This window comes from Cibotium barometz, chromosome 17 (assembly GCF_041138505.1).
Source record: "Cibotium barometz isolate CiBa-2024 chromosome 17, ASM4113850v1, whole genome shotgun sequence".
NCBI classification, from domain to species: Eukaryota; Viridiplantae; Streptophyta; class Polypodiopsida; order Cyatheales; family Cibotiaceae; genus Cibotium; species Cibotium barometz.
Window position 1 is genome coordinate 57735008 of NC_141062.1, and position 22895 is coordinate 57757902.

Below are 22895 nucleotides of genomic sequence, written 5' to 3' on the forward strand. Positions count from 1 at the left end.
AATATTCTCTTTAAAAAGTGAAACTAGGGGAGTATGGCTGATGTGGCAAGGTAAAAAATAGGAGTCATCATAGCCTTTCTCCCTTAAGCCCAGCTTTTAAAACTCTAATCCCTTAAAATTAAGAATCCTTAGAAGGCCTTTTTTTGGGTTCAAAAAATTCTTAATGTGTACACACAATACACAGACACACACACATGATATGTGCACACATGCATACAAACACACATACACACACTCGCATGCATGGATACACGTGCAACACATAGAGATATGCACACTTGTACACATACTCAAGCTTGCACATATACACATGTGTATACATACACACAAGCACATAAATACACTCACACACACATGGACATGCACACACTCACATGGACATGCACACACTCACACACACATATGCACCTGCATGTGCACACGTAGATGTACACACGAGTATATTCACTCTACGAGAACTTCTTCACATGCGGGGAAGAAGTTCCAATGCAGAAACTCCACAACTCTTTTGGTGTAGAAAATCCACAACTCTTCTTGTGTTATATAACGCCCCAGCCCGTTACTAGAGTTTCTTCCCATGTGGGGAACCACCACACGTTCCGGTATAGAAAATCATCAACCCTTTGTGAGTCACAGTCATTAGGAACCATATCACAAGCCTTGCTACGAGTTTCGGCTTCACACTCACAAAGAACCACAATGAGCGCGGTCCCGAATAGCACGCTCGCCACCGTTATTGCCCTCCTCACCTTTGCTATTGTTGCCTCAATGTCTGTGAGTTGCCGGCCGGCCACCCCTGGCGCTGCCCCCTTTGAGCCTGCTATCAATGCGCCTACCGCAAGAAAGAAAGCCCCATTGTTGAACCACCGCACGGCTTTGTGCTCCACCTCTGCATAGCCTTGATTGTAACCCATCGGCGGCTGCAACCGCTGTCAGGGCCGCTCCCACCAGAATCGCATTTGCGCAATCCAAGTACACCTGCCTGTCTTCTTAGAAGCCCCGCTTCAGCTCTGGCAGATCTAACATCATCTCCACCAACTTCCGCATGCCCATCTTTCTTGCTAAAGCTAGCAGCATCCTCACGAAGGCACCTCTTTCCGTTTCACGAGCACCCTCAAGAACCTCTCCTTATCATCCATATCTCCCTTCTTTAACCCCAAAAGTACTGACCATTGAATATCTTCCAAATGGATTGGGTTATCTTAAGGTTCATGGAGAAGTATTTCCCTTGCTATGCCGTAATGCCCTCGCTCGATTGCTGTCTGCAAAAACTCTGAAACATTATTTAGTTTAGTTCTCGGGTGCATGTTGCCTTTCCAAGCATGCTGCAGCTCCTCCATGGCTTCCTTTTCTTCATGCAGAGCTGATGCGAATTCTAAACTGTGCCGTCTTTTCATCTTGCTGCTGAAGCTGACTTGATTGATCTGATTCACAATTTGGAGGCCTGAATCTATCCCGCACCCACGCACTTCCTATAAAGTATGCGCATCTCCATAATGTCCTCCCTCATTTTCTCCATGTGCTTCTGTTGAACTAGCTCTTGCATTTCTTTCTTGTGCGCTCTCTAAGACATGCTTTAGAAATGCCTCTCCTTGATTTTGGATCTCCATCCAATCGTAAGCCAAAAATCCTTCGCAGTCTTTCAAAAGAAAATTAATATCTGGCTCTTTCAGGAGCTCGTTAAGGGCTGCTTCATGACCATACCTCGCAGCAAAGTGTAAAGGGGTGAAGCCCTTAGTTCTCAAGAACAGAGCATGGATCAGCCTCAGACGAGGGAACAAGGATCTTCTAAGCATCGTGTACTCTTGCTGAATGCATTTACTGAGCTCAACAGAGTACTTGGCTGCAATGTTTATGGTGTCAGGAGACCTCAAAATCCTGATGACCTCCACGTGCCCACTTTTAGCAGCCATGTGCAGAGCGAGCAACCCATCGTAGTCTGCAATCTTTGCATGAGTTGTCATACATGAGGAGTTGGTTAACAACATCTGCATGGCCCGGTTGTGCAGCATAGTGCAATGCGGTCCGGGACCCAAGCAATCTCTTGCCATTAGATCTACTGAATTACAAGGCTCTGACAGGAAAGAAACCACTTGAACAAGCCCGGAATTTGCAGCCATGTGTAAAGGAGTGAACAGATCTGGGCTGGACCTTTCATTAACATCCATTTTTGGAGTGCTCAGAAAGAACTCCATAGCAGATGGGAAACCTGATTGAGCAGCGAGATGAAGTGCTGTGAGGCCATCTTAGGAAAAGAGTGGTAGTTGGCGGTATGCCTGCTTGCAGTCTACAAGCACCTTCAACACATGTAGGCCATGCTTGTGGGTAGCCAAATGTATAGAAAGTGTTAAAGGCGTTGGAAACAAGAGTACTGGGCTGAGAAAGAGCTCCGACATGCGGGCATTGCCCCATGTTACCGCCCATTCAACAAGCTCTTGGAACCTTTCTACGCATACAGTTCCTATGTCTGTGCGACACCAAGTAGCCAGTCTATCATCGTGTGGCTGGTCTACAGCTGGGAACTTCAAAAGGCGCTTTTGATTTTCTCGGAAGAAGGTGATGATGTCTTCGACCACTTGCAAGTGTCCTTCTTTCACAGCAAGGTGAAGTGGGAATGAAGTGGTTCTATCTCCTTCAAAATGCCAAATTCCAGCGTCAATTGCATCTGCATAGTAAGATTTTAAGAACTCAACGCTGAGAAGGTCCATCACCATGTGGGAATGTGAAAAAATGCAAGGGAGAAGAGAGCTTAAACTCTTGCAAGCACACACACACTCACAAAACCTTAAAAGAGAACACACAAGGTGAGAGGCTGAAAATCTTCTTCTTCTTCACACAACACTCAACACACCATATACAAAGATAAGAGTACATACAATATGAAAAGGTACTCAACCAAATACATACTAGGGTTCTCTATAATGTGAACCCAACTAAATAAGCTGGCGCTATAACTATGCCAGTCTCAAGAATGGTTGTCACACAGCCTATCATCCCACTGGCCGCATATCACCCATGATCTCACTAACCATGCAAATGGTGTAAGTGTGGGACCTATCCCTTAGACGGGTCATCAGTGTCCACCGTCTCACTAGATGAGCTCGATATCTCAACAATGTTGAGAGGTAGCGATTGCGTTTGTCCAATGCTACATTGATATGGGTGATAGATGATGGGTGAGTTGTGGAACACCTCGATTAAGAGGGAGTGTTGAGAGATGTAATCGCGGTGTTGTGTGTATGTGGGAAAGCACCCTAAAGGTGCAAGATATTGTGGCAAGATAGGAATGCCACATGTAATATTGAATGGTGTGTGAGTGTTGACCGAAAGAGTGGAAAAGGAGTTGCCACATGGATGATGACATGTAAAGTGGGATAAGACTAGAAAGCCTATATCATTGTATATACAATAGAATTGAGTGTTGAGTGTACAATCTCTCTCTTTCTCTCTCTCTCTCTCATGGAGTTTTTAGTGTGGTTTAATTCACCTTAATTATGTTGCTTAATCATTGTCTATCACCATGATCAATCCCATTTTTGGATTGTTAACATGGTATCAAAGCTTGGGTGGGCTCTTGGTCATAGTGATTATTTATGTATAGTTTTTCTTGGTTATGAGTTCTTTGATTAAGCATTATTTTCAGTTTATTATGAATTAGCACACTCATATTATCATTTGGATTTGCATTTGTGAGGATTTGAGAGAGATTTGGAGCTGCCATTCTCAAGTTTGAGAGGAGATTTGCAACATGGAGGTTTCCAAGAGTTGCAAATGGGATTTTTGCAACATGGAAAAGCTGCTCATCATCATGGAAGCTGAAAATGGAGATTTCAACATTATGAAGGCTATGGAGTCTTCATCATCATCAAGGAGAAGCTGCCAAGAGAAGATATGCTGCTGATTATGCCTCAAGAAGGTTGGTTTTGTGATTTTGCCTCTAATTTGGTGTTTGAGCTTGGAAGAATGTTCATGTTTGTGAAGGGTTGCTATGTATGGGATTTGTATATCCCATGAATCTTGTGTGGAGGTACGTGCTTGTCAAATGGTGGCAAGCAAAAGGTGAACTTGAAGGGAAGTTCATGTGTGTGCATCAAGAAGAAGATGCACGGTGACATGCTCATAGATGGTGGGCATGATTGGTGAAAGACATTGGAGCTTTCACGTGGTCGACACCTCAGATTTCTTGGAAGAAATCCATGAAGAAAGCATCCTTGTTGAATGTACATGCATGGTTGGAGCATGTACATTATGGAGCTCATATTGGCCATGTCAATGGCTATGTGAAGAACCTCATGCAAGAGGTTAAGGAGGCAAAGTTTAATGTGGCAAGGAGAGCTGCAATTTGGAGCTCAAGAATGGCCATATTGATGGCTAATATGGCACCTTAGTTTGGAGACCTTGAAGCAACATGTGCAGCAACAAAGAAGTTGCAAAAGAAAAAGATTGCAGGAAGAAGAGCCGGCAAATGGAGCTTCATCAAAACATGTAAAAGAAGCTCTTGAACATGAAGGAAGTGGAGCAGCAGCACCTTAGAGAGAAGATGGTGATTTGGAAATGCAAAGATTAGCAATATGATGGCTGCAAGATGAATTGTAGCAGCATTGTAGGAAGGCAGCATCAGTATAGCATGGTAGAGGAAGAATCCTTGTGAGCTAGCAGCAAAGAAGTTCAAGGTCCCAGAAAAAGGCCATGGAAGCTGCAGTAGCAGCAGCAAGAAGGAAGAAAATGAAAAAAAAGAAGGACAAAAACTGCCATAAAAGCTTCAAAGCTTTGGCTATGTGAATTGCAATAGTAACAGCGCACGCGGCAATTTTGCCAACCCAAGAACATGCGCTAATTGGAATGGCTGAGAATAAAAGCAGAGGAGAAAGCTTCTCAGGATGCCGTTGCATTTTCTCCAAAGACGTTTGCTGTTGTGCGAAAGGCGCAGCTAAGGGTTTATTATGTTTTTGAGTCTCGGGTTGCCGCCATAGCTAGAGGGAGGGCAGGTTGGCGAAGTTTTTAAAGGCGAACAAGGTGGTGGTTGTGCTGCAGGGTCGATTCGGAGGCCGGAAGGCGGTCATCATCAAGAACTTCAACGATGGCACGCAGGCCGGAAGGCAGTCATCGTCAAGAACTTCGACGATGGCACGCAGAGCCGCCCCTATGGCCACGCCCTCATCGTCGGTATTGACAGATACCCTAGAAAGGTCATCAAGAAGGCCTCCCAGAAGGAGATGACCAAGGTGGGTTCTAGCAACTGCAGGAAGCAGGGTAACCATCGATGAAGACAAGCAAGACCAGCGTGGAGTGTGGCGTATAGCAGAGGAAGCGGTGCAGTTAAGACAGCAAAGAGATTTTCAACAGCGCATTCAAGAGACGCATTTTTTTCAAAAATTATTATTGATAAGGTTTTTTTTAAACAAACCTTAGAATTAAGAGTCCATTCGCACACACTGTAAGGTTATTCAAGTTGCAAGTTGTAATTTTCTTCAAAGATATGGTTACACATATGGATCCACTACCTGGCTTCGGCCAAAATGATTGTATTTTTTCATCCATGAATGAGAAAGGTAACCGTGTCCGAGCCTGCGTGCTCAAAACGAGGATTTTTATTTGTAATCACCCATGGTATGAGGGTCGTCCTAACCGAGCTCACCTAGAAGCTCAAAATGGTTGTCGTGTGATGTGTGCATGAGCGATCCACATGTGAGGTGCATACGTACGGGTTGATTCCCACCCGAACTTCTATGTTCAAATTGGACTCAGTGGTTCCGCTGTGAGCGAGTTGGCTCAAAATGGACTTGGTGTCTAAGATGGTAGACACGCGCACATATGATTGGTTGATGGACACTCTAATGTATCATTGAGGGGGAGTGTTGAGAGGTAGCGATTGCATTTATGCAATGCTACATTGATATGGGTGATGGATGATGGGTGAGTTGTGGAACACCTCAATTAAGAGGAGGTGTTGAGAGGTGTAATGTGTATGTGGGAAAGCACCCTAGAGGTGCAAGATATTGTGGCAAGATAGGAATGCCACATGTAATATTGAATGGTGTGTGAGTGTTGACCAAAAGAGTGGAAAAGGAGTTGCCACATGGATGATGACATCTAAAGTGAGATAAGGCTAGAAAGCCTATATCATTGTATGGTTCATTGTATATGCAATAGAATTGAGTGTTGAGTGTGCAATCTCTCTCTCTCTCTCTCTCTCTCTCTCTCTCTCTCTCATGGAGTTTTTAGTGTGGTTTAATCCATCTTAATTATGTTGCTTAATCATTGTCTATCACCATGATCAATCCCATTTCTGGATTGTTAACAGAATGACCATTGCTCGCTGCACACTGTAATGCCTTATAACTCTTTATGAATGTCTTCTGATTTGAGATCCTTCACAGTTTGCAAGTCCCTTGATTGAGCGGGGGTACAAACCATAACACCAAGCTACCACTCTGGTAGCATGTGCACCACATACTTCATGAGCATGTCTTTGAGAAATTTTAGCCATGGCAATCTGCAAAGCATTCACAAGAAGGTTTAGACATTTTCCCATTATCATTCCCACTTTGCGGATTATGACAACCTCATGAGCTTTTGCAAGTGAGGCGAAGCATTCCCAGCTAGGTGAGGTGGGGGGCAGGGGACTGTTGGCCCCAAGAGGGGGGGCTGGCAGTCCCCTTGCCTTCCACTGCACCTAGCTAGGTATGATGGGGAGCCTCATGTGCAGAAGCTCATGATGTTGAACATTATAGGCAAACATGAGGTAAAGGGGGGCTCTTCCCCACAAGGGAAATTGCCCAAAACTTCTTGTGATTGCCACTTCATGGATTACTACAACACCATGAGCTTCTGCACGGGTGGCACCTCTTACCTAGCTAGGCAATCCCCTAACCCCAACCGTACCTAGCTAGGTATGTGCTGCCTCGTCTCGGTAATGAACAATGATAATGTACATTGTGAATGACAATAGCAATGTTGCTGATAGACTTGATGATGAGGGTAGGATGACATGTTGCATCCTAAAGGACATTGATGTGATCTTGATGTTGAATGATGCAGGCAGAGATATTGGGGCAACCTGGGCAGCAATTCATCAGATGAGGTGAGCATGAAGCATGTGTGCGACTACATGTTGCATGCATTACATGAGTATGCCAAGCTTCTGAGATTCGAGCCGATGGCACAGGATCAAATGAGGGAGGTGTTCATGGAGGAGATGATGTGCTGAGCACCAAAGAGGGAGAGGGTTCTGTATGAGGAGTCGATGGTGATGCACGCAAGTGGGAGGGCGCCCTGCTTCTTGGGCCCAAGAGAGCATGAGCATGAGAAAGCTCGTGCAGCAACAAGCTAAAGAGGCAGGAAACTGGAGTGCAGTTCATATCATCAGTACCCCTCTTTGAATTGCTACACTAACTGCTAATTGTGTATACGTTTTATTCTCATATACAAAGAAGGTGAGAGTTAAGAACAGTTCTCACAATGGCCTACCTATACATGTAACAAGGTTCAAGAAAAGATCGGTTCACTTTAGCCTAGACAAGATCCGCGAAAAGACGAATGTTCAAGAAAGACACGTCCGCTTTAGCCTAGACAAGGTTCACGAAAAGACAGGTTTGCTTTAGCCTAGAACTTGTTCAACTTGGGGATATATATATATGCATGCATGCATGTATGTATGTATGTATGTTTGTATGTGTGTATGTATTTATGTATGTATGTATGTATGTTTATACCATAGATGTGTAAATGGTGATCTTTTATAGGTGTTCCCTTATACCTGTGCATACAAGGGTGGGTATGAGTGGGCATTGGAATAAGGATTAAAAGCCTTGTTAATTATTAATTGCACTAAGCCCTTCTTACGTGAACCTCTCAAAATCTAGGATAGAATGGCAATCCAGCTAGAAAACCTGTTGTGCTTCATTGATTTGGAAGGGTAGAGTAAGGAACACTTGGAACTCATGTGCATTGGAGTTTTGTGTTTAAAAAGCCTTCTGCCCTTGCTGCTTGGTTCTCACATCAAATACTTTTATAAGAAAGGAATTAACAAGATTTCACAGGTGTTGAAGGCTGTTTTGTCTCATTCTTTGCAATGAAAAAGAGATTGAAATTGGGAGCTTTGTACAGGACATCTTTGCATTTGCTATGCACTCATCATCATAACCTCCCACTACACTTGGCCGAGAACTTGGAGGATATATATTGAGAATGGGCTCTCCCTCAAAGCTCCACTAAGTGGTGGATTGCAGATACAAGAACCTTGTATGCCATGCTAGTCCTGAAGATGCCAATTGAAAAGAGATGTAACAATGCTTGGAAATTGCAAGCTAACAATATTTGGTGGTGTAATAGGTTGATGGGGATTTGGAATGGCTCATTGCCTCTTAAGTCTAAACTATTTCTAGATAGATTGCCTTTTGGTGGTTTGCCTTTGAATGCTACTCTATTGAAGAGAGGTGTATCTTCTGGTAAATACATGAGGTGTAAGAAATCTAGAGAATCTTTAAAGCATGCCTTTTGGCACTATGCACTGATAAATGAATGGTGGAACCAATTGATCACTATCTTATACCAGCAATTGGGGATTTGGCCAACCAAATCCAAGACTACCTTTGGGATTTATAATGTTGCACCGGAAGAAACCTCGTGGAAAATTGACCATATTAGGTTTTGGATGTTGTGGGGGATTTGGTGTACCAGAAACTATGTGGTGTTCCAAGAGCATCTTGTCTATACCTCACGCTTGCCTTAGAATCTAATCTGCTCCAAGCTGATGGAGGATGCATTCTGTATCAAGGACCCTCAATGGAGATCAAGATTACTTACAGTAATACTCTCCTTAGGATGTTAGCCATAATGATGTAACAAGCTAAGAAGATGTAAGACATTTGACATGTGAATAGAAAGAGGACACAGATTATTCCCATATATATATATATATATATATGTATGTATGTATGTATGTATGTATGTATGTACATACACATACATACACATATACATACGTATGTATGTATGTATGTATGTATGTATGTGTATGTATGTATGTACATACATACATACATACACATATACATACGTATGTATGTATGTATGTATATATATGTATGTATGTATGTATGTGTATGTATGTACATACATACATACACATATACATACGTACATACATATATATATACATATATATATATATATATATATATATATATATATATATATATAGAGAGAGAGAGAGAGAGAGAGAGAGAGAAACTCACACGCACACGCACACAAAAGGTATAGATGTGTTTGAAATTTTGGTTCCTGTTGCAGTATCGCAAATTCAAATCGCTTTGGTCACATCCTGGGGGATTTTCCATGTGTTCGGTATGGTAGCACATGGGTGTAAGGGAGGGGGGTTCTAGAAGGGAGGGGAGGTACTTTTTATTAGGTATGGTTCATGGGCAGGGGCATTTTTCCATATATAGGGGGTGCTTTTACATATTTGGCGTATGCAAGTGACGTATCCTCATTACTACTAGTGAATCCCCGGGGGTCACATGACCTTGACTTTTGAGTGGAATGAATAAATAAGAAGATAACCACTCTTGATTGTGGGGTAGGAGCCAATTTGGTACAATAAATTTGATCAAGTGCAAGTGATATCAATGCAAAACTTTGTATGCTAGATTATTGTGGAGCTATGCAAGACAATATCGAGGTTTCATATAGAAAGTTTCATATGTTCATTTTTTTATGTTGAGTGGTTCAAAATATTGGCAAGAGGGCCAATTTTGAGGTGGTTTTGTTCAAGTAGACTCCACTGCAGACAAGCAAGAAACTATTGTCAATGGGATAACGGTCAAGCTTTTTGCAGGTGTTTTTGCCAGAGTGTTTGATATGCACAGATCTAAGCAGAACCTGGCTATCACGATCAATGATGAGCTGTCCAAGCAGTTGGGAGAAACAGAGGCTGCTAAGAAGGAAAGAAAAGATGTTAAGCAAGGGGTGAAATGTGACCAGCTGCACAGCCCCAGAGTTTATAAATTTATTGTGGAAGCTTTCTGCATACATCGTTGAAGATTTTCTCTGTCTTCTCTAGTCTTTATTATATAAGGACAATGCTAGTGTGGCTTTGGCAGGAGAATTGTTGAGCAAACTAACCTTTCACACAAGTGTAGCAAAAATCTTCAGCAATTTTGTTTTGCGGGATATATTTGGCAAACTCTGTATGTTGCTCAGTTGGCTAAGAACAAGGCTGGGAAGGATGCATGCTACCGCCAAGGGAGTCTCGAGTAAGCCTCCACTACCACTGCCTCCTCCACCAGCACCTGCTAATACTGAAGTAGCCAGCAATCTAAGAGGACTGGTGCTAGTCTTGTGTACTCCTAGTGAGGGTACATTCATTTGTAAAGAGTAGGGTTTCCCTACCATGTATAAGCCTCTAAGGTGCCCTCATATACATTCATCGTACATGGTAATTTTACCTCTTCTGTTCTTTCCATAAACATGCAAGACTAGTTCTGGTGAATAAACTTTCCCATGGCATATCATTTTTTGTAAACGATACCCGCCTTATTCTGATACAAAGAAACCTATTTGCCATCTACATAGATTCTGCTCACTGTCATGAAGCACATTCAAGTAGGTGAGAGCTTACCTCGAGGCCTCCTTACCCGTTTCTAGTTGAAGTAGTGGTGGTGCAGACCAGTGTTCTTTTTTTTTAAGGAAAGTTTTAAAAGATTAGGCGATTACTTGGATTTTTCCAAGAATTTTAGGCGATTTTAGTGTATTTTTTGAAATTTTTATTGCCAAAAATATCTAAAATGTATTAAAAAAATAGTAAATGATCGCCAAAAATTTTGAAAAAAATTAGGTAAAATACCATCGTATGTCTATTATTTTTAGGATTTTTTCCAAAAATTTTCAACATATGTAAAACCCTAATCTCTCTATAACTACCCCCTTCACTTTTCTCTAACTTTTCCCCTCGACTTTCCATACTTCCCTCCCCCTACACTTCTCCCTCTCCCCATTTTTCCTATACACTACCCTATCCTTAACCCACTATACACTATCCTATCCTTAACCCACTATAGTTCAAATCCCCCCCCCTCCTCTTTTACTCTATGCTTATGATGTGGTGCTCTTTACACAATTTTGAAGTTGCTAAAAAGATGATCTAAGTCCTCAAAACCTTTTACTCTCATAGTGGCTTGATGGTCAATGAATAAAAAACAAAGGTCATGCTTAGTAAAATCGGAGCAACCCCTCATTGTCTACAATGATACACCGATCAAGGTGGTAGAAAGCTTTAAATACCTTGGACTGTTGATATGATACGATAGTGATGTGTGTGAACACACTTAGGACCGTCGGGACACTTTTTTCCCTCACTAGGAGGTGTCTTTTCTCTCGTGCATTGTTTATACGCCCATCACTCTAGGGCTACCTTATCTTTGTACTTGCACACTAAGTAATACTACTTCTTCTTGTGTGCTCTTAAGCTTCTCCTTCTCCAAGTTGTGTGTGCATTCCTACAACCCTAACTTCAACATTTGGTATCAAAGTAGGTGAAAGCTTCCTGGGCAGTGTTGCTAGCACCCTCCGCTTCATCTCCTCCGATTGGCACGAGATTTGACAGGCATTAGCAGGGCAAAAAATACTTCGGGAGAGCTCAAATTTTCATATAAGGCCGTTTCGAGCTCCATTTCTACACTGCAAGTACTCCACGACAATTTTGTCCTTTTGTGCAAAAATTTTGACAGTGTTCATTTCTACACAGGACGGGCATCCTTCAATCTATTTTGGGCTGTGCTATATAGCACAAGTTGGTTTCATGCAGTGTTTCCTCTATGCAAAGAACTTTCACTTCAAGTGCAGTCACTGGCCATGGCTAACAACAATGAAGTTTTCCGTATGTTGGCTGCTAAGTTGGATGGAAATAACTACCCACTTTGGGCTTACATGATGCGTCATGTATTGGTTGCCAAGGACGTGTGGAATATTGTGTAGGAGGGTATTAATGTACGTCCAGCATCTATGATAGATTTTGGTATAGTTGAGGATCTTGCAAGTTTTGGTACATCCACTGCTGCGGTGGGAGCTGCAGAATCTAGCACATCCAGCACTAGAGCAACCTTGCCCACAGCTGAGCAGCTTTGTTGGGATAGTAGAGATGCGCATGCCCATTCCTTGATTGTGTTATCTGTTAAACGTACCATGGTCCCATACATTTGCTCAGCTAAGACAACAAAGCAAGCTTGGGATATTCTTGTTGGTTTTTATGCAAGACGCAAAATGAGGCAAATATTTCCTATCTCTATGAAAAAAATTAGAGTCCAAGCATATGGAAGAAGAAGACTCTATGGACATTTTCCATATGTGTGTGTGTGTGTGTTATGTATGTATGTAAAAAGGTGTGCTTGTCTTAAATTTTTATTATGTATTTTCAAGCATGTGAACAAGCTCATAATAATCACAAACTAGTGTGTGTGTGTGTGTGTGTGTGTGTGTGTGTGTGAATAGACTCTTCAATGTATCAACAACATTAGGCAGAAAATGTGTGTGAATGAACCCTTAACGAAATAAACGGGGCTTTAATTTATTTTGAATGAAAAATATTTTCATGCTATGAATAATGACACCAACCTTACTAAGGCTATGTATCATCATGTTGCATGCCGAATTTGGCTTTATATTTGTAACGTGCTCTACTCTAGTTAGTTGGGAGACACAAGAAGTTTTGAGCATTTTCCCATGTGGGTAAAGAGGCCCCTTTTTCCTTATGTTTCCCTATAGTGTTCAACATCATGAGCTTTTGCAGACGAGGCTCTCCATACCTAGCTAGCTGCGGTGGGAACTCAACAAGGAAGCAGATGCCTTGGAAAATCAATATCTAGATGGGGGGATGTTGGGGGCAATCAGATTCCAAGAGCCAAAGATGCAAGGCGGCACGGAGTGTAAGATTCCTCCCCAGCCTCTCAAGATGTCCAGCATCTTCCCCTGTAATCAAATCCCTCTTCAGAAATATTAAAGATCTTGTTTCTACCAGTTTTGGCCTAGAGAGAGAAAATCTTCTAGAGAGTGATAATTTAATTTTTAAATATTTTTGGATAGAAAAATAACTCATCTTATTAAAATAAGTTCCCCTTAAACAAAAGTTCAAAAAGATTTTCAGAAGGTGCATTAGAAATTAAGTATAATCTGTTCAAGAGGCATTATCCTAGGGGTGAAGAATTTTTCGAAATTTTAAATTAAGGTTCCTATGGACCAATAAGATTCATCCAACTGTAGGGAAGAGATAAATAGAAGAATAAAAGGAAAATATCCCAAAAATGAGTAAATACTCACATAAGATGAAGAGTTGACTAAGGACAAGAATAAAGGTTAATTTTAAATTAAGGTTCCTATGGACCAATAAGATTCATCCAAATGTAGGGAGGAGATAAATAGAAGAATAAAAGGAAAATATCCCAAAAATGAGTAAATACTCACTAAGGACAAGGTTAATAGTTAAAAAAGAGAGATATTTAGGTGAAATGATGCATTTTGACACCTCAGTATGGGGGAATTCCCCTCATGAAGGAGGCACCTATTTCACATGCTTGAATGAGTTTTAAACTCCCAAATAATGAGATATTTTTATCTCTCCTCTCTCTTGTTTCAACTAGATCCAAAAAGTGAGCAAAACTGACCTAAAAATGGTCAAAAATTGACCAAACTGATCTGGAAAATTCTAGAATCAGTTGGCTTGGTTGGAAGCTCACTTTTTCCTATAAATAGAAGCCCTCCCCTTTTGTTGAAACTCAATAGTGTTTTGCACTGTTACCCTGTCTCTCCCAAGTGCCAAAAACAGTGAATTTTACTCATAATTCATTAGTTTTTGACCTTCCCTCTTCCAAAAGATTGGTGGCCACTCTTGTTTCCAAACAAGAGTAGAACCCTCAAACCATCAAGCCAAAGGAAAGCTCTCAAATTCCTTAGTAAGTTAGAAATTCTTCTCTTTTCCATTTATTTTATGGTTTTTATGGTTTTTTATGATTTTTGTCTTCTCTAAATTAAAAATGATGTTATGCCTCATTACAAAAAGGCATTCCCCTCTCCTCTAGTAAATCCAACCATTCTTTATCCTAGATGGAAGAAAATCAAGTTTTTCATAATGTTTCTCTTAAATAAGTAGAAAAATGTTTACTTTAGAATGATTTAAATACTCTTGGTGCACTTCTAATTAATTTTAGAGACTTAAAAATTGAAAATTGGTCAACCATACAAAGGAGGTTATGGCAAAATTTATTGAAAAATTGTGAAATAAATTTCATCTTTTATTAATCAAAAAGAGTAATTCCCATCTTTAGAGTATTCTAAAAGTGTCATTTTCATTCATGTATAAAAAGATGCATATTGATTAATTTTTATAAAAGAATGATTTTCAATAGATTTAAATTCTATGAAAGATACTTATTGATAATTTTTTTATTATGAAAGTGTTACTTTCTTCATTATGGATTTTTATGCTTAAAATAATACATAAAAGCATATTTTTTTATTACAAAAGAGTTACTTTCATCATTATTGATTTCTATGCATAAAGGTATGCATAAAAGAATATTTTTTTAATTATAAAAGTGTTACTTTTATCATTATTGATTTCTATGCATAAAGGTATGCATAAAAGAATATTTTTTTATTATAAAAGTGTTACTTTTATCATAAATGATTTTTATGCATAAATGGGTGCATAAAAGATAATTTTTATATTAAAAGTGTGATTTTCATCATAAATGATTTTTATGCATAAAAGAAATTCTTTCATGTTAAAAGAGTGATTTTCATCATAAATGATTTTTATGATGATAAAAGTGTGACTTTCATCCAGAATTGGATTTTATGCATAATTAGATGCATATAGAATCTTTATAATTAAATAAGGGTTCTCTTTAATCCTCTGTTAATTTTCGTAAAAATTAAAAAAATGAATAAGTAGATAATATGTGAGAGAAAATTCTACCGTTTCATATTCATTAAAATGGTAATAAGAAAATTCAATTAAACTATCGAAGCCGGAGATCGAGATAAATGATTATTTTATTCTTCATAAGAAATTCATGTTTTAGAAATTTGTAAACAAATATTCGTCGAAGGAAATTTAGAAAAAGGGAAATTGAAATAGTACCTTTCGAGAAAGATAGTTTAGGAAAAACCTTTCTAGACCCAAACTCTTATTTAGACTATTGACCAAGACCTAATTCCTTCGTCAGTATCAATAACGATGTGCCTAGTTCAAGAAAAATGTACTCAAATCCCCCATCGAATCTGAAACTAAGTTAAGACTTTTGATTTTGATCTGAGGATCAAGTTAATAGAATTCGAGGAATTCTGTTTGAAATTCAGACCTGGATCTAGAAGTATTGAGATACGGATTTAAGATTATTCATGGTTTTCAAACAAAATCAAAACTGAAAACTTGCATAGAAACCCTGTTTTCTTAAAGGACTGTCTTACACCAGAATGCTAGAGGGAGCATTTGGCATATATGTTTATTTAAGGGAAGTTCGGTTGCAACAGCTGGTGGGGAGTGTTCGAGGTACAGCTCATGCGACAAAGCCTACCGAGGTCTTGACTAGCCTCAGTATGGTTAAAATGGTGCGCTTCCGGTACAATGGGCGAGGGTCGACGAAGCGGTCCCTGAGTGAAGTGCTAGGACACCTAAGGAGGATCCTGGAGGGTTCTAACCAGGCGATGCACGGGCTTGCGGTGCTAAGGACACCCATGCGTATGTCGAGGAAGATATTATATGACAGATCAATGTTATTGTAATCTCTCACTGGATCTCGTTGTTGACTCGCTGGTCTCAACGGAGAGTCCAGAGTGATACTGTTTTGTGCGAAATAAAGACTCAATGGAAATTTTGAAGTATGACATGTGTAACCAGTAAATTGTTTGTCGATTATTTTTTTTAATATTAAAGTTTTAAAGAGGAGTGTGTGCGTATCTATTTTCTAAAGCTAAAGTTAAGAAAAGTATTTCAATTATGGGTGGGTGAGTACTTGTTTGGATCTACCGATTCCAGTGGGACAGGGTGGTGGCTAACCCATGGGCCAGATGAGGTTAGGCTAGAATCAGTGGAGTTTTAATAATCAAACTGAAAAATCTTAGGATTACACTAGGAATCGAGTAGATAGTTAATTCCCTAATAAATTTCTCGATTGAGTGGATCAACGACTGTGCCTAATCTTGATTAAGAAAAAAGCGTTGAATTGCTCAGATGATCAAATTATATTAGTGATAGTTTCCTTCTATCTGGTTTATTCAGGTGGAGGATAGTTTAGATTTTGATCTCGTTAGAAAACTCGTTAAGAAAAATTCAAAAAAAGGTGAAATCGTCCCCGCTTTTCGGGCATGGAAAATTTTCTCGGTTTCGGTTTTCGGAGTGACCACCAGCCTAGTCTCATGCTCGGACATTCGTGGACGAGGCCCCGAGTGAGAAACCCTATCTCGCACATGAGGGGGCTGCTTCCGTTGTCAGCTAGCCGGGAATCCCGATGCGCGGAGGGGGCAGTGGGATCTCACAGTTGGTATCAGAGCTTTGCTGAAAGCTAATAAAGATAAATAAATTCTTACTAGAAATTGATAATAAAAACTCAAAAAAAGCATTTTCATAATGTATTTTCATTCTATAAGCTTCTTTAATGAAGAATTTTTAATCAAATATTATTTTTATAGATGGAAATCCCCTATTTATCTGGTATTCCCGACCTCACCCAGTCTCAAGATATGACTGCTTTTGCCTTCGAGCATCTCATTTCTTCCGCTTCAACTCGGACAAGCCGAGCAAGACTCGCACGCCATTTCGAGAATTTATATTTTCCTAACCCAATGAAGAGACTACAGCATAAGTGGTTTGCACGGCAGTATGTCCACGCCTCTTGCGACCACAGTGCAATGCTGTGGGGCAGAACCTCTCATTGGCTATGATTCTGTTAAAGCTGAAAATGATGCGTGGCGTCATTCTATATCATTCGATGCCTCGGAATTTTAGACTTTCATGTCAAGTCTACAGACTCCTTAGTTGTTTTATTCCCAAAAAGAAAATAATAGCTCCCTTGTCAGTAAGTGAACGTTTGTATCGGGGCATGCCTATGGCCCAATACCGTCGTCTTATGCAACTCCCGAGGAGATTTTGAATTTTGGAGCCGAGCTGCTCTATGTACATATTGCAACTTTTATATAAATAAAGAAATGTTTTCCGGAGAAAAATTCCCTGTTGTATAAGTGATTATTTATGGACGATCTAATAAAGAAAATCTGTTATCGGCGGACATATGTCATAGATCTCCAATAAGATCATTGTCTTGGTTAAGAAATTGTTTTCCGAACCTCTTAAGTCTTAGAATCTCGTGGATGATATCAAAATAAAAATTTAATAATATATAAATTTCTGGTAAAATCATGAGACGAGGAAACTGTGGCCGTCAGCCAGACCCTCTCTCTGAAGATGACGAGCTTGATCCTGATGTTCGCAAGGCTCTTCATAGGACTCAGCCAGGACCCTTCAAAGGAGAAGGGGAGAACCTGGGCGAGGCTGTGGAGAAATGGGTGGAAGCCATGGAAGAATATTTTGACGTCACAGGATGGCTCTTGCCCGACTGAAAATAGTGGAAACAGCTAGGGTAGCATGGAGGAACCACTGTGACACCAACCGTCTGGATAGAAATACTCACTCCTAAAACGACCTAAAACCTATCTAAGAAAGAGATTTTGTCCCCCTGGATTTTTGGAAATCAAAATGAACGAATTCTTAGAGCTAAAGCAGGAGAGCAAAACCATCGAGGAATATCACCAGGCCTTTGCTCTTCTACTCAAATATTCATCACCTCTAGATGAAGAACAACTCATGGCCAGGTTCATTCGGGGAATGAACGAACCCTTGGACACACTGGTCAAAAATGCCAAGCCAGTGTCCATGGCTGAAGCAGTAAGAATGGCAAAGGATTTTGCCAAAGCCTTTGTAGTAAAGGTCCCACCAAACCCTGCACCCTCTAACTTTAAAAGATTCCAAGCCCAGGGAAGTACTTCAAACTTTCCACCCCCAAAAGGAGGCAGCAAGGCCCGAATTAGAATCAGGATGCAGGAAGATTCCGAAGTGAAGGAAGACTCTTCCCCTAGAATACTTTCTCAAGAGCCCCACCTCTTTCAAGAAATCAGAGGGATGAGCTCAGAACTGAAAACCAATGTTTTGGATGCCAGGGTTTTGGTCACCAGTTAAAAGACTACCCGACTCCTGCCATGTCAAGGGGACAGGGAAGTCAAGGACCTCGAGTTCAGAGACCAACCCCTTCATACCAGTCTAATCAGGGTCCGTCTCGCCTAAGCCAGGGTAGCCCCAGAAGAACTCCAGCTCAGCCATCTACCTCTGTCGTCCAGAGTAACCTCAAAACTCCTTCCCAGAATTGGGGCAACCAAAGAGAAAGAGTTTCGCCTCAGACTGCAGCACAGCCAGAGCAGTCACAATTTCAGATGTAGTAGAAGAAGAAAGACGGCAGATCTATGCTGCAATTGAAAATCAAGGGCCTAACCATCAGCTCTCAGTCATCCATACTACAGCAGAGTATCAGGGTAAGCCTTTTAAGCTTTTGATTGATTCCAAAAGTTCTCATTCATTCATTTTCCCTGGATGCTTGCGTAAGCTAGTCTTAGATCAGAAATCAGGGAAATCTATACAAGTTGAATTGGCAAGTGGGAAGATTCTTTTCACTCACCTTGAGACAGATCGTATTCAATTCAATCTAGATGGAAATTTAACTGACTGTCAGTTCAGAGTTATACCTTTAGGAGTTTTTGAGACGGGATCCTTGGAATGGATTGGCTCCACAAAAATCAAGCTGACATTCATTGTCATAATGGAACCATTTCCTTCCGTGACCTTCAAGACAGAATAGGGCAGGAAACCAGAGGGCATTTGCCAATTGCGGTGATTATAACATCCAGCAAAGCATTCTATACAAACACCTTCCTAATGCATGCTTCCACTGTGGAAAGCAAGGGCATGTTATCAGAGAGTGTCCTTCCAAATACCCCAATTTGAGTGCCACTAGTGCCCCTAATCTTCCATCAGCCAACAACCAAGCTCAGCCTATTGGAGTGAATAAGAATTTGACTGTGCCTTCTCCCCTTGTTCCCTCTACCTCAAAAGACAAGGGAGAAAAGTTTACAGTACCCAATAGGAGGAAGATCTTTAGATAGAATAGGGCAGGAAACCAGAGGGCATTTGCCAACTCCTTTGCCTTACTAGACAGCATCTTGTACCACACCTCAAGCTGCATCCAAAGTGGGACCTAAAAAGGTCAACTCCTAGAAAAAGGGCAAATGAGATACACCACTTTGAATGTTAAGGGGTTGACTGACCTTTCAAAAGTCCAACTAGTGAAACAATGGCTAAGGAAACAAGGAAGATACTTCATAGCTCTAACTGAAGTCAAAGTTAGCGGGGATGAGCTTGAAAAAAGGTTGCTCAACATCTCTAAAGAGCACATCTGGATCTACACAGCCACTGTCAGGGTTCTGGAGGAGTGGTTGTGGGTATGCATGTGGACCATCAGAATGAGTTGAAAGACGTGAGGATTGATACGTTTGATCAATGGGCTGCATTTGAAATGACAACCTTCTCCTTCATTGGTATTTATGCTGAAGGTGCTCAAGCAATCAGAATCAGAACTTGGGGTACCCTGAGAAGCGTCCCTGATCCTATCATTCTAATTGACTTCAATATGGTGGAAACCAAAAATGACAAGTTAAGAGGGCTGGGACAAGTCATAAAAGGGGCAGAGCTCCTAGCCTAGCAGCGGACTGTTGATCACTTTGAGCTATGTGTGACGTAGGGAATATTGGAGACCACACGGCAGAACTATGCCCATGGGGAATTGACCAGGAAAGCAAGATTGGACAGAGGATATACTAGCAAAACCTTGGGTAACTCCTACATCAGATGTGAATGTAGAACTTACATTTCTATTTGCCTCTCAGATCACTACCCCGTTATATTAGTGTTGGACAACCATGACAAAAGGGTCTCTAATCAATGGTTCCATAGGGATCCAGCCCTGTTTAAAATGCCTATTGTTCACGAGGAAGTCAAAATAATCTGGACTAAATTCTTTAGTTGTGGTATTACCCCGACGAGGGCATGGAGTCTGGCCATGAAATCTACCCAAGCTCTATTGATTTGCATTAGGAAAGAGTTAACCAGAATCAGGAAAAACAGAAGAGACCTACTCTATCTGAAACTAAAAGAACTGGAAGTGACAGCCAATAAGAAAGACCCCGCTATTCAAGAAGCTGTTCTTAGTACTAGGGCTGAAATTAGGAGAGAAGAGGAGGTATCCCAGAAGTAGGCCCTTCTATTCTTTAGAGATTGGTGGGCTGGGAAAGCTGACCTTCCCACTCTCGAGATGTTCAAAATGCTAAAAGTCAAACAATGTAAGGATGCAATCCCTACATTGCATGATCATAACTCTCCGGATAACTCCTTTGAGGAAGGGAATAGAACAAGAGTCTTCAAGCACTTTAATAACATATTTAGTAAAGGGGGAGGGGTGACCACTGACCACTCAAATGCATTGCACTCATAGGGCAGGCCAGGAAGCCAACCATACCTGACACACTTGCTAAAGAGCTAGAAAACAATATCTCCAAAGAAGAGATTCTGTTGCCTAAAGGTGAGGAAAAGCCCAGGTATAGATGGCATGCCCGCTGAATTCTACAAGACGTTCAAGGATCTCTTGTTGTCTCCCTTACTGGTGGTGTGGTAGGAGGCTATCTCTTTTGGGGCGTTGCCTCGCCCGATCAATGAAAGGTGGATAAAACTTATCCATAAGAAAGGGGAGAAGAATGACTTGAGCAATTGGAGACCTATTACCATGTTAAACTGTGCTTACAAAATATTTGCCAAGGCCTTAGCTCTGAGGCTATCCAGTCATCTAAAGAATTGGATCAGACAGGAGTAGAAGGGCTTCATCAAAGAAGAAAGGTACATTCTGGATGTCATTATCACATTGTGGGAGGATATGGAGTATGCTGAAGAATCTGAATAGGACCATCTTTTTCAAAATTGACTTTGATAAAGCCTATGAGATAGGCTTAGTTGACATTATGTTCTAGAATCCCTTAAACACATGGGTGCAAGTCCAGCACTTCATCGATGGTAAGTACTCTTTTTGGGATGCCATGGCTAGGGTGAATGTCAATGGTGTGCTCTCTGGCGCTTTCTCCCTGACCAAATCTATCAGACAAGGCTACCCTCTAGCACCCCTCCTCTATGCTATTACTGCAGATGGTTTGAACTGGCTAATTAAAGATAGGATGGACAAAGGGGAAATGAATGGTATCTCTCTTCCAAACAATAAACAGCTATGCACCCAAATGTTTGCTGATGATACTGATGCCATGGTTGCCAATAATGAGCTAAGCATTAAGTGCTTTTGGGAGTGCTTGGACATTTACTACAGGGCTTCTGGCTCAGTCATTAACCATAAGAAAACAGGTATCAGGACCTTCATTGACAAGCCTCCTAACTGGCTGATTCAAGTTGGCTGTAAAGTCCTGGAAGAGGGAGTGATTTTCAGATTATTGGGCATTCCCATGGGATTCAAGGTCACCCTTAAGCAAAGATGGCTGAGGGTACTAAATAAGGTGGAAGAGAAACTTACCAGATGGTAGAAAATGCATCTAAACCTGGGGGTAGAAAGATGGTAATCAACCACTTCATTATCCCTTTTATCATCTACTTCTCAGCTGTTGGAGACCTCCAGCCTTTCATAAGGTTATGCACGAACTATCTATGGGGAGGGGACCCCTAGATTAGGAAAATCCCTAAAGTCAGGTGGGAATGGTGCTGCTTGGAAACAGGTGAAGGGGGCCTTGGAATCAAAGACGTGTCCAACCTGGCTAATAGAATGGCTGCCAAGTGGGTGCTGAGAAGCTTTCTCTACCCCTCTGAAGACTGGGCTTGGTTGATCACTAGAAATCAAAAACTTGTTACTTGGAGAAGGCATCGGTTGCACCTTGGAACTATGGGTTGTCTCGAGAACCGAACTGTTATGGTACTTGTGGTTACATAGACTTGATTCCATTTTTAATAGTATGCCTACTAACAGTTTCAGGCCGAAAGAGAACTTGATACATGTAGGTGAAAGATTTATACAAAGACGAATGAAAGACCTCGACACCAAGCTTCATCATCTGCATAAGAAAGCTAAAGGAAAGCAAGTGGACCAGGTGACACAGCAAATTCAGGAACTGTTGAAGATGAGAGAGTCATCTCCAAGGATGTGTTGCTCATCAAAACACTATGTTTTTTGAAAGTAACACTCAAGAAAAGAGAGAAAAGCTGGATACACAGCTAGAGAAACTTCTCAATAAAGTCAAAGGCATGCTTGGGGCCTGCATTTCAGGAACTATATGTCATGTGCAAGGACATTGTACTCATTAGAGCTCTCAACATGTTGTAACGTGTCTCTTTTTAATCTCTTAATATAAGCACCCATTTTTTTGAAAAAAAAGGGCGTTTATGATGGTGTCTTAGGTTTATAAAGGGGTGTTTTTTTTGAGAGTTCAAGTCCGCATATGGCAGTGATATAGTGCGGTTTCGGGGACGACGGACGATGAGTCATAGTCCCAAGTAGTGTTCGCAGAAAACATTTGTGGCAGCTCAACTAGTGTACAAGGGAGTGTGGACACTGGTCCCCACCTTGACTCACCACAAGGCACACTCCTATTCTCAATGCAGGGTTAGAGGAGGCTGCGCTATGCGAGAGCAGCACACCAAAGTGGTTGGAGTCGCCCGCGGCCCCATGGGCCCGGGAGTGGGTGACCCGCAATTGGAACGGTCCCGATGGTTGGAAAAGGCATCGTGGTTGGAAAAACAACCTAAGAAC

General features: G+C 41.2%; 1 pseudogene; it reads right to left on the reverse strand.

Annotated features, from left to right (window-relative positions):
• Window positions 1-539: 539 nt before the first annotated feature.
• On the reverse strand, window positions 540-2714 carry LOC147630224 (uncharacterized; annotated as a pseudogene).
• Window positions 2715-22895: the final 20181 nt, after the last annotated feature.